The sequence below is a fragment of the Furipterus horrens genome, unplaced genomic scaffold (genome assembly GCF_987537825.1).
Source record: "Furipterus horrens unplaced genomic scaffold, mFurHor1.1.pri manual_scaffold_17, whole genome shotgun sequence".
Lineage (NCBI taxonomy): Eukaryota > Metazoa > Chordata > Mammalia > Chiroptera > Furipteridae > Furipterus > Furipterus horrens.
The window spans coordinates 97,519,850-97,535,038 of record NW_028327187.1 but is presented as its reverse complement, the minus strand read 5'-3'; the positions used below and the strand labels follow the sequence as shown (position 1 = coordinate 97,535,038).

At 35.6% G+C, this 15,189-nt stretch overlaps 1 pseudogene; it reads left to right on the top strand.

Annotated features, from left to right (window-relative positions):
• The first annotated feature begins 242 nt into the window (after positions 1-242).
• LOC149991671 (small ribosomal subunit protein uS19 pseudogene) lies at positions 243-642 on the top strand (annotated as a pseudogene).
• The last annotated feature ends 14,547 nt before the right edge of the window (positions 643-15,189 follow it).

Sequence of the window (15,189 nt, the reverse complement as noted above, 5' to 3'; positions counted from 1 at the left end):
AAAGTTCTGGGCTTAGCAACATAATGAACATAGCTGAATGCAAATGATTTTAGGGAACAAGGCTAGAAGGCAAGCTAGAATTGCTTGAAGAGTGAGTGGATCAATACAGGACAAGAGCTAAAGGATGCTTGGCAGACAACATATATTTTTTCTAGTTTGGGGTAATATTTAATTTTTTCTCACAATATACAAAGCTTAATTGTTATATTAAACATACCTAGCCTTTCCGGAGAGCCGACAAGATGGCGGAAGTGGAGCAGAAGAAGCGGACCTTCGGCAAGTTCACCTGCAGCCTGGATCTCAGAGAGCTGCTTGATATGTCCTATGAGCAGCTGATGCAGCTCTACAGTGCCAGGCAGTGGCAGCAGCTGAACCGGGGCCAGCCGAGTAAGCAGCCCTTGCTGCTAAAGTGTCTGTGCAAGGCCCAAAAAGAGGCGCCAGCCATGGAGAAGCCTGAAGTGGTGAAGACACACCTGAGGGATGTGAGCATCCTGCTGAAGATGGTGGGCGTGTACAACAGAAAGAGTTTCAACCAGGTGGAAATCAAGCCTGAGATGATTGGCCATCACCTACAAGCTGGTGAAGCATGGCCAGCCTGGCATCAGGGCCACCCACTCCTCCCACTTCTTCCCTCTCAAGTAGCCAATAAGAGCATAGACTTAAAAAAAATAAAATAAAAATATCTAACATTCTGGACAATTGTCGAAACTTTAAACAGCACAATGCCAAATATTGCTGACTGGTAGGATGTATATTTTTTCCTCACCCAATTTATTACCCTTACCCCACCCTCGCCCATGTTCCTTTACTTCCACTCTTGTTGGAGTTACAGTATCCCAGCCTCTTTATCAACACGTTGAACTAGTTACTGAAAGTGATGAATTAAAATATCCAATATGATTGTTTATTTCTCTCTCTCTACATAGTTGTCAATTTTGTTTAGTCATTTTGAAAGTAATTAGCTTCAGCTTCACTGGAGAGGACACTCCAGCGTCATCGCAAGATGTCGATTCAACACGGGAGGAGACAGATACCGTGTCACTCCCGAGTCGGACTGCACAACCATTCTTGGCGGTGCAGATAGATTCTTAAGAAGCTACACCATCATCTCTCGAGACGGACGGCTGCCGACGAGGTACATCTAAACTTCATATTTCTATATATGCTTTTTGATCTGACCCATTTTAACATTATAAAATGTACTTTCTCTCTCATAACACTTTTTGCCTGAACATCTCCTCTGTCTGATATTAATATAGCCATATCAATATTCTTTCAGTTCATGGTTGCATGCATCTTGCAACCCACCTGTGTCATTATAATTAAAGTGGCTTTCTCATGAACAACATAGGGCTATGCTTTTCCTCACTATGATAATTTTTGTCATTTAATCAATGCTTAACATGCAATCTACCATCCTGTTATTTTATTTGTCCTATTTTTCCTTCATTTCTCTACTCCACCTTTTTGTGCTATTGTTAATTCTTGTACTTCTACATGCGGAAGAAGTCCCACAATTCATTGTTTTTATTGTTGCTTTAACCATTCAGTTGTATTGTATTTATCCACTTTTACCATTAGATGAGAAGTTTGTTCATTCTTGCATGTCCGTTTTCTTTTTCTATCTACAATATTTTTTTCTGCCTCCAGAATGCCCTTTAGAATTTACGTTGATGTAGTATAACTGGTGATGATAATTTCAGATTTTGGAGGACTGAGACCATCTTCATCTTGCCTTCATTTTTTGTACAACCTTCTATTTTAAGTCATAGCAGATAACCATGTAGTTGTAAGAAATTATACAAACTATCCTGCACACTCTTCACCCATTCTTTCGCAAAGGTAACATCTTCCACACCTATAGTACAATTCTGTAGACAGGAAATTGACAGCAAGACGATGTTACTCAGATTACACCAGTTTTACATGCACTCATTGCTCCCCATACCTCTTTCTCTCCTTTTCCCTCTACTTTTGTGTGTGTGTTTTGTTCAAGAAAATTGTATTACATGTATATTTCATGTGACCACCATCACACTCAAGAATCAAAACCGTTCCATCACAGAAATCCCTCTTGCCACCCTTTTATTGTCACAGCCACCTCTCTCCTTGGTTCTGAAGTTAGAAAAAGGAGAGGATATAAACCCAAAGAAAGGAAAAGGAAGGAAACAATAAATATAAGGGCAGAAATAAATGCTAATTAAAACCTGAAAACCACAGAGTCAATACTCAATGTAACAAAAAAATGAATCTTTAGAAATAAATCTCTAGCAACAAAGATCAAATGAGAGAAAAAAGAAATCACCAAGAAATAGGAGTGAAAAAGATGCCACTATAGATATACAAACCACTAAAATGACACTAAGAGAATACTAAGAATAATATTATGTTCATAAATTCTATAACTTAAAAGAAATGGAACAATTTATTGAAAACCAGAAGTTACCAAAACTCAACCAAGATGAAAGAGACAACATGAATAACCCTATGGACATTGAAGAAATCAAATACATAACTTAAAAGCTATAGGAAAAGTAATCTCCAGACCCAGATGGTTTCACTGGAGAAATCTAATCACATATTTAAATAATTAACGCCAATTTTACACACTCTTTTCAAGAAAATAGAACAGGGATTATTCCCCAACTTATTTTATTTGGCCAATATTACCCTGATAACCCAAACTAGAAAAATACAAGGATAAAATAGAAACTACACACCGATATCCATCATAAATATGCATAGGTATGAAAATTCTTAAGAAAATGTAGCAAATAGTGTTCAGCAATGCATAAAAATAATTATATATCATTATTATTAAAATAATTACAAATTCACAAGAAGTTACAAAGATAATTCAGAGGTCCCCTGTATCGATGACCCAGTTTTCCCTAAGCGTCACTTAGGGGAATTTTATCACACTTTTGGGATTTCAATAACCACCTCTGCAATCTAGATACCAAATTTTTCATTATCACAAAAGTTATCACTATCCTTTTGTAGCTACACCTGCTCCATCTCCACAAAATTCCTAATCACTGGAAAATTGTTCTCCACCTTTATCATTGTGTAACTTCAAGTGTGTCATATAAATGGAATCACAGAGTGTGCAACTGTTTTAGATTTGCTTTTTTCTCCCACCTAGCATTATGAGCTAGATCCATCCAAGTTATATTGATCAATAGTTTATTAATTTTTATCACTCAGTAATATTCCATGGTATTCATATACACAGTTTGTTTAAGAGTCCATCTCTTGTAGCACATTTTGGTTGTTTTCAGTTTGGGGCTATTACAAACAAGCTGCCATTGACAATCATGTCCAGTACTTTCATGTGGACATGTAAGTTAATTTCTCTAAGTTACATGCCCAAAAATGCAATTGCTGGATTATATAGTATCTGCATATATTTTTCTTTTTAAAGAAGTAGTTTCCAAAGTGGTTATTTCATTTTATATTTCCACCAGCAATGTATGAGAGTTTCTCTGCATCCTCTGCCAGCATTTGGTACTGTCATTTTTTTTTTAAAGTGTCTCTTCTGATTAGTGGGTAGTAATATCTCACCGAAGTCTTATTCTGCATTTCCCTGATGGTTAGTGATGTTGAACATATTTTCGTGTGCTTTTTACCATCCATATACCCTCTTCAGTGAAATGTCACTTCGTGACTTTTGCCCGTTTTAAATTGGATTGTTTGTTTTTCCTGTTGAGAGATTTCTTTATATATTCTAGCTAAGCACTGTTTATTTTTTAAACAGATACATGGTTTGCATATATTTTTCCAAGTCTGGAGTTTGTGTTTCCATCTTCATAACTCAGTCTTTCACAGAGCCACTTTTATATTTGATGAAGTCAAATTACTCAATATTTTAAATTTACGAATCATACTTTTCATGGTGGGATTAAGAACTCTTGAACAAGCCCAAGGTTTCAAAGACTTTCTCCTATGTTTTATTCTGCAAGTTTTATTTTTTTATATTTTACATTTAAATATGTGATTCATTTTGAAGCAGTTGTTTAATAATATATCAAAATATGAGATTTAGTTTGTTTCTTTCTTTCATTTCTTCTCCCCCTTCCTTTTCTCCCTTCCACTTACCCTCTCTCCCTCCCTCCCTCGCTTCCTTTCTTCCCTCTTTCCTTTTGTCCTATGGACAGCCAATGGCTTAGTGCCATTTGTTGAAAAGACCATTCTATTTCATTGAATTGCTTTCATAATTTTGTCAAAAATGATTTGGTTGCACTTGTGTGGGTTTTTTACCCCATTCTTTATCCTATCCTTCCACAAACACCAAACAATCTTGGTTAACATTAATCTAAAACAAATCTTCAGATCAGATATAGTGATTCCTCCCATTTTATTGTCATTTCTCAAACTATTTTAGAAGTGAGTATATTTCATGTAGACTGTCAAATCTATGAGTGTAGAGTTTTTCATAATATCACCTCATCATCCAATTTCAGCATTTTAAGTAATATTTCTGATATTGATAATTTGTGTGTTTTATTGTCAGTCTTGCAAGGGGGTTGTCAGTTTTATTGATTTATTCAGCTTGAAATCATTTTTATTTCCATGAATTTCTCTCTTTTGTTTTAGTTTTCATTGCTTTCTGCTCTTACCTGTATATTTCTTTTCTTGTGCTTGGTTCAAGTTTATGGTGATATTCTTTTTTTTCTGGTTACTTGACTGAGGAGTTTAGATTATTGATTTGAGAATGCTATAAATTTTCCCTATGGCACAGCTTTAGCTGAATCCTAGAAAATTGTTAATTGTGAAGTATTGTTTAAACTCAGTTCAATGTATTTTTTAAAATTTCTCTTGAGACTTCCTTTTCTATTCATGGATTATGTGGAAGCCTCTTGTTGGTTTCAAAGTTTTGGAGATTTTCCTGTTATCTTTCAGATATTGATTATCTAGTTTGATTCCATTATTGTAAGAGAACACATTGCATATGGTTTCAGTTAAAAAAAAAAACTTACTGAAGTTTTACTTTTGTGTGTTTGGCTCAGGATAGGGTCTATCTTGGCGTATGTTTTATGTGTACTTAAGGAGATTGTGTATTCCTCAGTGGCTTCGTGCTCTGTAAACACTGAAGTGATCCTATTGGTTAATAGTGTTGTTAAATTCTTCTACATCCTTTGTAATTCTCTGTCCAGTTGTTCTGTCAGTTATTGAAAGAGGGGTTTGAAGTCTGCAGTGCAATAATGGATGTGCCTATTACTCTTTCCAGTTCTATCAGATTTTACTTCACATATTTTACAGCCTTTTTGTTTAGTGCATATCCATTTAGAACTGATATCTCTTCTAGGTGAACTGACCCCTTTTGTCATTTTAAAAATCTCGTATCTATTCCTTGTTATTTTCTTTCTTCTTAAATCTATTTCATCATTTTTTTTTTTTTTTTGGTTTTTCAATTACAGTTGTCCCCTTTTCTCCCAATTTCTCTCCCCCACCCAACCCACTCCCTCTCCCGCAATCATATCCCTCCCCGTTGTCCATGTCCATGAGTCATTTATACACCTTCCTTGACTAAACCCTTCCCTTACTTATCCCCCTTCTCTCCCTCCCCCCTACCCCCTATTGACTGCTATTCTGCTCTTTGTTCTATTTAGTTCTTTTGTTTGTGTTGTTCTTTAGTTTCCTGTATTAGGTGATATCATGGTATTTTCCTTTCTTTGCCTGGCTTATTTCACTAAGCATAATTCTTTCTAGTTCCATCCATGTTGTTGCAAATGGCAGGAGTTCCTTCTTTCTTTCTGCTACATAGTATTCCATTGTGTAAATGTACCACAGCTCTTTGATCCACTCATCTACAGATGGGCACTTAGGCTGTTTCCAGCACTTAGCTATTGTAAACAGTGCTGCAATGAACATAGGGGTGCATAAGTTCTTTTCAATTGGTGTTTTAAGATTCTTCGGGTATAATCCTAGTAGTGGAGTCGCTGGTTCAAAAGGAAGTTCCATTTTTAATCTTTTGAGGTAATTCCATACTGTTCTCCACAGTGGCTGCACCAGTCTGCATTCCCACCAAGAGTGCAGTAGGGATCCTGTTTCTCCACATCCTCGCCAACACTTGTTGGTTGCTGATTTGTTGATGATGGCCATTCTGACTGATGTAAAATGGTATCCCATTGTGGTTTTTACTTGCATATCCCTGATGGCTAATGATGTTGAGCATTTTATCATGTGTCTATGGACCTTCCGTATGTCCTCTTCGGAGAAGTGTTTGTTCAGGTCCTTTGCCCATTTTCTGATTGGGTTGTTTGTTTTCTTGATGTTGAGTCATATCAGCTCTTTATATATTTTGGAAATCAGTCCCCTGTCTGTGATGTCATTGGCAAATATGTTTTCCCATATGGTTGGTTTCCTTTTCATATTGCTGATGTTTTCTTTTGCTGAGCAGAAACTCTTTAGTTTGATGTAATCCCATTTATTTATTTTTTCCTTTATTTCTCTTGCTTTAGGAGATGTATCCGTGAAGAAATTGTTACGTGAGATATCTGATATTTTCTTGCCTATGTTTTCCTCTAGGACTTTTATGGTGTCACGGCTTACATTTAAGTCTTTGATCCATCTTGAGTTTATTCTTGTGTGTGGTGTAAGTTGGTGGTCTAGTTTCATTTTTTTGCACGTCCCTATCCAGTTCTCCCAGCACCATTTGTTAAAGAGGCTCTTCTCACTCCATTTTATGTTCCTACCTCCTTTATCAAAGATTAGTTGACCATAGAGGCCTGGATTTATTTCTGGACTCTTTATTCTGTTCCACTGATCTATATGTCTGTTCTTATGCCAGTACCAGACTGTTTTGATCACAGTGGCTTTGTAGTATTGTTTGATATGTGGTGTTGTGATTCCTCCTGCTGTGTTCTTCCATCTCAAGATTGCTTTTGCTATTCGGGGTCTTTTTTGGTTCCATATGAATTTATGGAGTATTTGTTCTAGGTCTGTGAAATATGTCGTTGGTATTTTAATAGTGATTGCATTGAATCTGTAAATTGCTTTGGGTAGTATGGCCATTTTGATGATGTTGATTCTTCCCATCCAAGAACATGGTATTTGCTTCCATTTATTTGTATCTTCCTTAATTTCTTTCTTCAATGTTATGTAATTTTCAGAGTACAGGTCTTTTATCTCTTTGGTTAAGTTTACTCCTAGGTACTTTATTTTTCTTATTGCTATAGTAAATGGTATTTTCTTTTTTGTTTCTGTCTCTGATATTTTATTGTTGGTGTACAGAAATGCCTTAGATCTCTGTATATTTATTTTGTACCCTGCTATTTTGCCAAATTCACTTATTATATCGAGTAGTCTTTTAGTGGAGTTTATAGGGTTTTCTAGGTATACTATCATGTCATCTGCATATAATGATAGTTTTACTTCCTCTTTCCCAATTTGGATGCCTTTTATTTCTTTGTCTTGTGTGATTGCTGTGGCTAGGACTTCCAACACTATGTTGAATAGGAGTGGAGAGAGTGGACAACCTTGTCCAGTTCCTGAATTCAGGGGGAGTGCTTTTAGTTTTTGTCCATTGAGTATGATGTTGGCCTCAGGCTTTTCATATATAGCCTTAATTATGTTAAGGTATGCTCCCCCTATTCCCATTTTGCTGAGTGTTTTCATCATAAATGGGTGTTGTACTTTATCAAATGCTTTTTCTGCATCTATTGATATGATCATGTGATTTTTGTCTTTCATTTTGTTTAGGTGATGCATTATATTTATTGATTTGCGAATATTAAACCATCCTTGCATCCCTGGAATGAAGTCCACTTGATCGTGATGTATGATCTTTTTGATGTATTGCTGGATCCTGTTTGCCAATATTTTATTGAGGATTTTAGCATCTATGTTCATCAGTGATATTGGTCTGTAGTTTTCTTTCTTTGTTGTATCTTGACCTGGTTTGGGGATTAGAATAATACCGGCTTCATAGAAAGAGTTTGGGATTTTCCCCTCTTCTTGGATTTTTCGGAACAGTTTGAGGAGGGTAGGAGTTATTTCTTCCCTAAATGTTTTGTAAAATTCACCTGTGAAGCCATCCGGTCCAGGGCTTTTGTGTGCAGGGAGATTTTTGATTCCTGTTTCAATTTCCTTCTTTGTTATTGGTCTGTTGAGACTTTCCGCTTCTTCTTGATTCAGTTTTGGAAGGTTGTATGTTTCTAGAAATTTGTCCATTTGTTCTAGATTGTCAAATTTCTTGCCATACAGTTGTCTGTAGTAATTTCTAACTATCATTTGTATTTCTGTGGTATCAGTCGTGATTTCTCCTCTTTCATTTCTGATTTTGTTTATCTGGGTCTTCTCTCTTTTTTATGATTAGACTGGCTAGAGGCTTGTCGATTTTGTTTATTTTTTCGAAGAACCAGCTCCTAGTTTTGTTGATCTTTTAGATTGTTTGTTTAGTCTCTATGTCATTTAGTTCTGCCCTGATCTTGATGATTTCATTCCTTCTTCTTGCCCTAGGCTTTGTTTGTTGTTGTTGTTCTAGTTCTTGTAGCTTTATGGTTAGGTTTTTTATTAAATCTATTTCATCTGATGTCAATTTAGTCACTCCTTTCTTTTAATTAATATATACAAGTATATCTTTTTCTATCCTTTTACTTCAACCTACCTATATCATTAGAGTTTGAGTTCATCTAAGATAGCATATTGGTGGATCATCTTTATTCCCCTTGTCAATATCAGTATTGTAATTATTTTATTTATACCATTTACATTAAATGTGAATATTAATGTGTTATGGCTTAAGTCTGCCAATTTATTATTTTTGATTCTTTGTTTTCTCTGATTCTACTCTTCTGTTTCTCTTTCCTTGCCTTACTTTGGGTTACCTGAATAATTTTTAAAATTCTAACTTTGTTTATTATAGTATTTTTAGCACATTGTTCTGCATGATGTACTTAGTGGCTGCTTTAGATAATAGAATGTATATAGTACATAACTTTTCACAATATACTGGCTTTCAACTTTCACTACTCCTTCAAATTGTAGGAGATATATTTTGCTTCCATTTTGGTCTCTTTACCCTTCATACTGTGAAAATATAATTGCCTTACCTATTTCTTCTACACCCACTATGCACCACATCAGGCTGTGGTCAACTTTTACTTCAATCATAAAATATGAGTTAAGAAACTAATGAGAAGGCTAGTCTATTATCCTTAGTTTTACCCATTCCAAGTTTCAAAGCCTTTTACTCTGATTTCCTTTCTGTTTACACAACTTCCTTCAGTCACTGTTTAAGATTAGCATTGCTAACAAATTATATTAGTTTTCCTTCACTTGAGAATGTTGTTATGCCCCCTTAACTCTTTAAGGCATTTCTGCCTTGTCATAGAAATACAGTTCACAATCGCTTCCATTTGAATTCTCACTTAATGCTAAATAATTGTTATTTGTATGAATTGATATTCTTTCACTGTACCCATATAGTCAATGCTTTAGTCAAATGTCTGATCATCTTTCCTCTACACAAATTGTTGCTTCTTGGTTTGTCCAAATTAAGTATTAGAATATCCATCATTCATGTCCCCTATAAGTATTTGGTATTTATGCATCAATCAAATGGGCATCTGTTGAAGACTTGTTATGTACTTAGAACTTAGAGGATTCGTATTGAAGTTGAAAAAATTGTGTGCATTTTATAATATTACACTGTAGCCAAAAAGAATATAAAGAAATGCACAAAACAACTTACCAGGAATGGATAGCAACACATACTTAAGTTTTAAAATCACAGGGGTTCCCTTTCCTCACTTTAAAGGCCCTTTACATATGACATCTATTTTAAATTTCCACCTGCACATCTTATCATCAGTTCTATGAGACTACTCTTTTAATGAGGAAGCTATTTTATCCAATTCAAAGTTAATTTCTTCATATTATCAAACTATCCCAAAAGCAATGAGAAAAAGAAAATGTATGTTCTTTTGATTCCTAAGATTCATTTAAGACAGGAAATATGAAGTGTCAATGCCACAACTAGTTAATAAAAGTGACAAGCCAAGGGCTCACAGATCCTGCCACCTCATTTTTGGTTCCTTCTATCCAATCATCTTTTCATAATCCTATTTCCCTGCCACCTTCCCTTATTCCTCTGAGGTAAATTTTCTTAATAGATTTTCCTCTAATTATCGTTAAAATAAAATTTATAAAATAACTATGTCTAGGTTTACATAGAATACTGTCACACTTTTATAGAATTCATGACTGCCCTATAATACTCCCCAAATTGTGTCCAGAGCTAATTTTATCACTTCTCTACCCCACCTTATTTCTCTATTTCTTACTCATTGGAAGAGAAAGAAACAGTCCCTTCCCATCTGGAATTCCAACACTGACCATCCCAGTAATGGCTTTGACACTTGCTCTATCACATTTAGCCCTAATTACTGGAACACCAATGGTAACACCCTCCTTGTTTTATGTGGTCAGTGTAATGTCAATTGCCATTCTACATGACTTGATATGTCAGGGTCCCAGAGACCAGACTCTTTCCTCCCATGTATTCACCCTGTCTTCTGCTTATTACTTTTCTAGAGGCCATTATGTTGCTTCTCCTTCCTGGCTCTATCACTAAGCACCTTCAGGGTGGCATCAGTCTCTCTAGTTCCTCAAACTGGTTCAGCATCTATTGATCTTCTCTGACAGTTCCTGGCTGAGAACTCTTACACTCTTTAATTCCAAATCTAAGTGACATTCTTTCACTTAGTTCTTGTCTCTGCACTTGCCAATGTAATAACTAACCTAACCAATTATCTCCACTAACAAGGGAAGGTTCTTGGGCCACAGATAACATCACTTCCTGGTAACATCAACCAACATATCTGTAGATGTTCTTCAAGAGATGAAATAAACATCCGTCTTTTCTCAAACCTAAAAAATGACTCTAATGTTGGAAATTCAAATTCTGTAAAAGCAATTAATAATGTCATTGTAGCCTAGGCAGTTGTTACAAATGGGTGTTTTAAGTATCTCTCAAATCACGTAATGCCCATACCACATATTCTGTCAATATTTTGGGCTGCCTTGACTAAAAAAGACAATTCATTTTGACTAACAATCCTTTTCAAGCTTCAAATATCTTAAGAAATCATCCAAAATTCCCTTGTAAATGTTAAATTGCTTTATGTCTCAACTGTTGGCTTAGTCACTAAATATGAATAAAAATGCCATATTAGATTCATTTATTCTTTGCAAATGCTTAATGGAATTTTACTAATCATCACACATTCCCTAATACACAACAACAACATGGTAATCTATCATAGGTTCACAGGAAACACTGATATTGCTTGAGTTGAACCTATATATTCAAATGTTATCTGGGAAAAAACAGCAGGTGGGTACCACACTCATATGTCACAAAGATGAAAAAAATCGACTCCCCCAATTTCCCAATATTTCAAAGAAGTTCAAAATACTAACCCAAAAAGACATGTATAGAATTTTGTAGAAGTGAAATTTCAGTTCTTTCTTTCAGACTTTCTTGGAATAGTAAAGAACCCTTTTGTGATAGAGAATGGCAATTCTGGTCAAATAATATAATAATAACCTCAAAGAAAGGAGCAAATTTACCACTAGCCATGAGTGCTGTGCACTTAACAGTTACCTTCCCTTTCATTTAACAGATACAACTTATAAATGGCAAAAATTGCCCTTATCTTCAGATCACAGATCAAAATTATAGTCATTATAAACACATCATATAATTGTGAACAAGAGGGAATTTCTCTTGCATATATTTGCAGGAGATGTAGCAATTCTAACTGGTTTTGCTGCTAAATAAAATTATGAAATGCCTGAATCCCCCCATTTTTGGGGACCCACAGTCATTAGTTTATTGTAGCAGGTTTCAGAGTGGTTCACTGGGTCATTTACCTGCAGACAATTTATTTTTGGGTTCACTGCTACTTTTCTTTGTCCATTTCCTGCTTCCTTTGAGCTGAGTTGCTAATGATTCATGAAAAGAAAAAGTAAAAATTCACAAAAAATAAGTTAACGCAGTACCATTCAAATTGGTTCTAAAAGTTCAGAGACAGCCTATACATATATGATTTCTGAACTCTAAAGCAGCATCTTACAAATTAAAGACATTTTAATCCCTCTTAACAAATGATGCTTTTTAATCACTTTTTTGGTTTTTAAATAATCAAAAAGTAATGCATTTTGGAGAATAAGCTAAAAGAGAACAGTTAAACCTAAAACAAAATATATGAAACAATGTAACTGAAAGCAACAAATAAACAAAAAAGAAAAACAAAAACACAGAGACACAGACAACAGAATGGTGGTTACCAGAGGGAAGGGGTGGGTGGGTAATAAAGGATAAAGGGGGTCAAATATATGGTGAAGAAAGTAGACTTAACTTTGGGTGTTGGACACACAGCACAATACACAGATTATGTATTATAGAATTGTACACTTGAAACCTATATAACTTTATTAACCAATGTCACCTCAATGAATTTAGTGGAAATAAAGAAAAATAATGGAGGCAGGCAAAGGCAGATCTTGTGGTATCCTGGAACTTTTGCTAACCTGTTTCAGGGCCTGAGGCTGCTAAAAGCCACCCTTAGTGTGCCACTTGGTTCTTCCTGCATTCACCCAGGTCCACCAGAGGCAGCTATAAACTGTGGATCACTCTGTAGATGCAAACAGGTTGTTCAGGGCCAGTCACAGGCAGCATCTGGCAATGGACTGCAACAGAGTCTCCCCCCACCAAGAATAACACCCAGTGACAAGCTTCAGACAGATTCAGAGCAGAATCCAATTAGCTTTACAAGTACCATATACAAACAGAGATCTTGGCAGACACCAACCCTACTGAGATGAATTCTATTTCATGAGGTCAGCACCTGCATAGCAGCTTATATACTGTGGTTGTGGTGGGTACTCATAGTCAGCCAGTCTAAGGGTCAATCCCACACATGATCAGGCCAACAGAAATCAAGACTCCATCACAGCCAGGGGAGGGTCACAAAAGACTTCATGGAGAACCCAGATCAGGTGATCAAGGAGAATGTACCACTGGGTCCCACAGAACAGGTACTCCATAAGCCCACCCTATTAAGACTGGAAGACATAGCAGATAATACCTAGTACATGGAAACAAATACAAAAAGGCAGCCAAAATGGGGAGATAAAGAAATATGGCCCAAATGAAAGAACAGGAACAATTTCCAGAAAAAGAGCTAAAGGAAATGGAGGCAATTAATCAGATATAGAGTTAAAAAATGATTATAAGTTGCTCAAGGAACTTAGTAAAAACTACATCAGCATGAAAAAGGACATAGAAACCACAGAAACAGAACAGGGCAGAAATGGAAAATACAATATTTCAAATGAGATAAACAGCAGGTTGGATAAAGCAGAGGACTGAATTAGCAATTTGGAAAACAAGGCAGCAGAAAACACCTGATAAGAACAGCCAAAAAAGAACTATGGATATTTTAAGGGACTTCTGGAACAACATCAATGTAACATCATTGATATCACAGGGGCACCAGAAGGAGAAGAGAGAAAACAAGGGATTGAGAAACTATTTGAAGAAATAATGACTGAATAAATCCTAAACCTGGTGAAGGAAAAAGACAAAAGAGTCCAGGAAGCACAGAGAGTCCCTAACAAGATGAACCAAAAGAGTCTCAGATGAATACACAACATAATTAAAATTGCAAAGGTTAAAGATGAAGAGAGAATCTTAAAAGCAGTGAGAAAAATAGTTATCTAAAAGGTAGCTCCCATAAGACTGTCAGCTTATTTCTCAACAGAAACATTTCAGACCAGAAGGGATTAGCAGGAAATATTCAAAGTGATGCAATGTAGGGACCTACAGCCAAGACTACTTTACCCAGCAAGGCTATCACTTAAATTGTAGGACAAATAAAGAGCTTCCAAGACAAGAAGAACCTAAAGGATTTTGTTACCACCAAAACAGTATTACAAGAAATGTTAAAGGATCTTCATTTTTAAAAAAGAAAAAGAAAGAGGAGGAGGAGGAGGAGGAAGAAGAGGACAAAGAGAAGGAGAGAGGGAAAGAGAGGAGGAAGAAGGAGGAAGAGGAGGAGAATGAGAAGATGAATGAGGAGATGGAGAAGAAGGAGAAGCAGAGACAGTGGAACATAGTTCAAAGAATAAAATGGCAATAAATACAAACCTATTAATAATCACTTTAAATATAAAAAGCATCAATGCTCCAGTAAAAATTCATGGGGTAGCTGAATGGATAAGAAAACAAAACTTATATAAGCATCTATAAGAGACCCAACTCAGACCAAAAGATACACACAGACTAAAAGGAAAGGAATGTAAAAAGATATTTCATGAAAATGGAAATTTTATAAAAAGATGTGGTAGCAATACTTATATCTGAAAAAATAGCCTTTAAGACAAAGGCTATAGTAAGAGACACAGAGGACACAATATAATGATAAATGGATCAATCCAACATTAAGATACAACCCTCATAATCATTTATGCATTCAACATAGGAGCACCTAAATATATAAAGCAAATCTTGATGGACATAAAGGGAGAGATCAACAGTAATGCAGTTGTAGTAGAATATTTTAACACCCCATTGAGTTCAATGGATAGAACTCCCAGACAGAAAATCAACAAGGGAACAAGAGCCTTAAGTGACACAGTAGATCAGATGGTTTGGAATTAATTGATATCCTCAGAGTATTTCAATCAAGATCAGCAGAATATACATTCCTTTCAAGTGCACATGGGACAGTTATTAGTATAGACCACTTGTTAGGACATAAAACAATTCTCAATTAATTTAAGAAGACTGACATCATATCAAGCATCTTCTCTGAACACAGTGGTATAAAACTGGAAAACAATAATAAGAATAAGACTCAAAATCACTCAAAGATATAGTACATGTTACTAAAAAATGAATGGGTTATTTGCCAATATATTTCCTAGGGCCAGAGATATAAAGAAAAGAATAAACAAATGAGACTACTACATCAAATTAAAAAGCTTATGCATAGCTAAAGAAAACATCAGCAAAATGAAAAGGGAACCAATCACATGGGAAAACATATTCACCAGCGATACTTTGGACAAGGATTTGATCTCCAACATATACAAAGAACTCATATGACTCAACACCAGGAAGACAAACAACCCAATTAAAAAATGGGCAAAGGATCTGAACAGATACTTCTCCAAGGA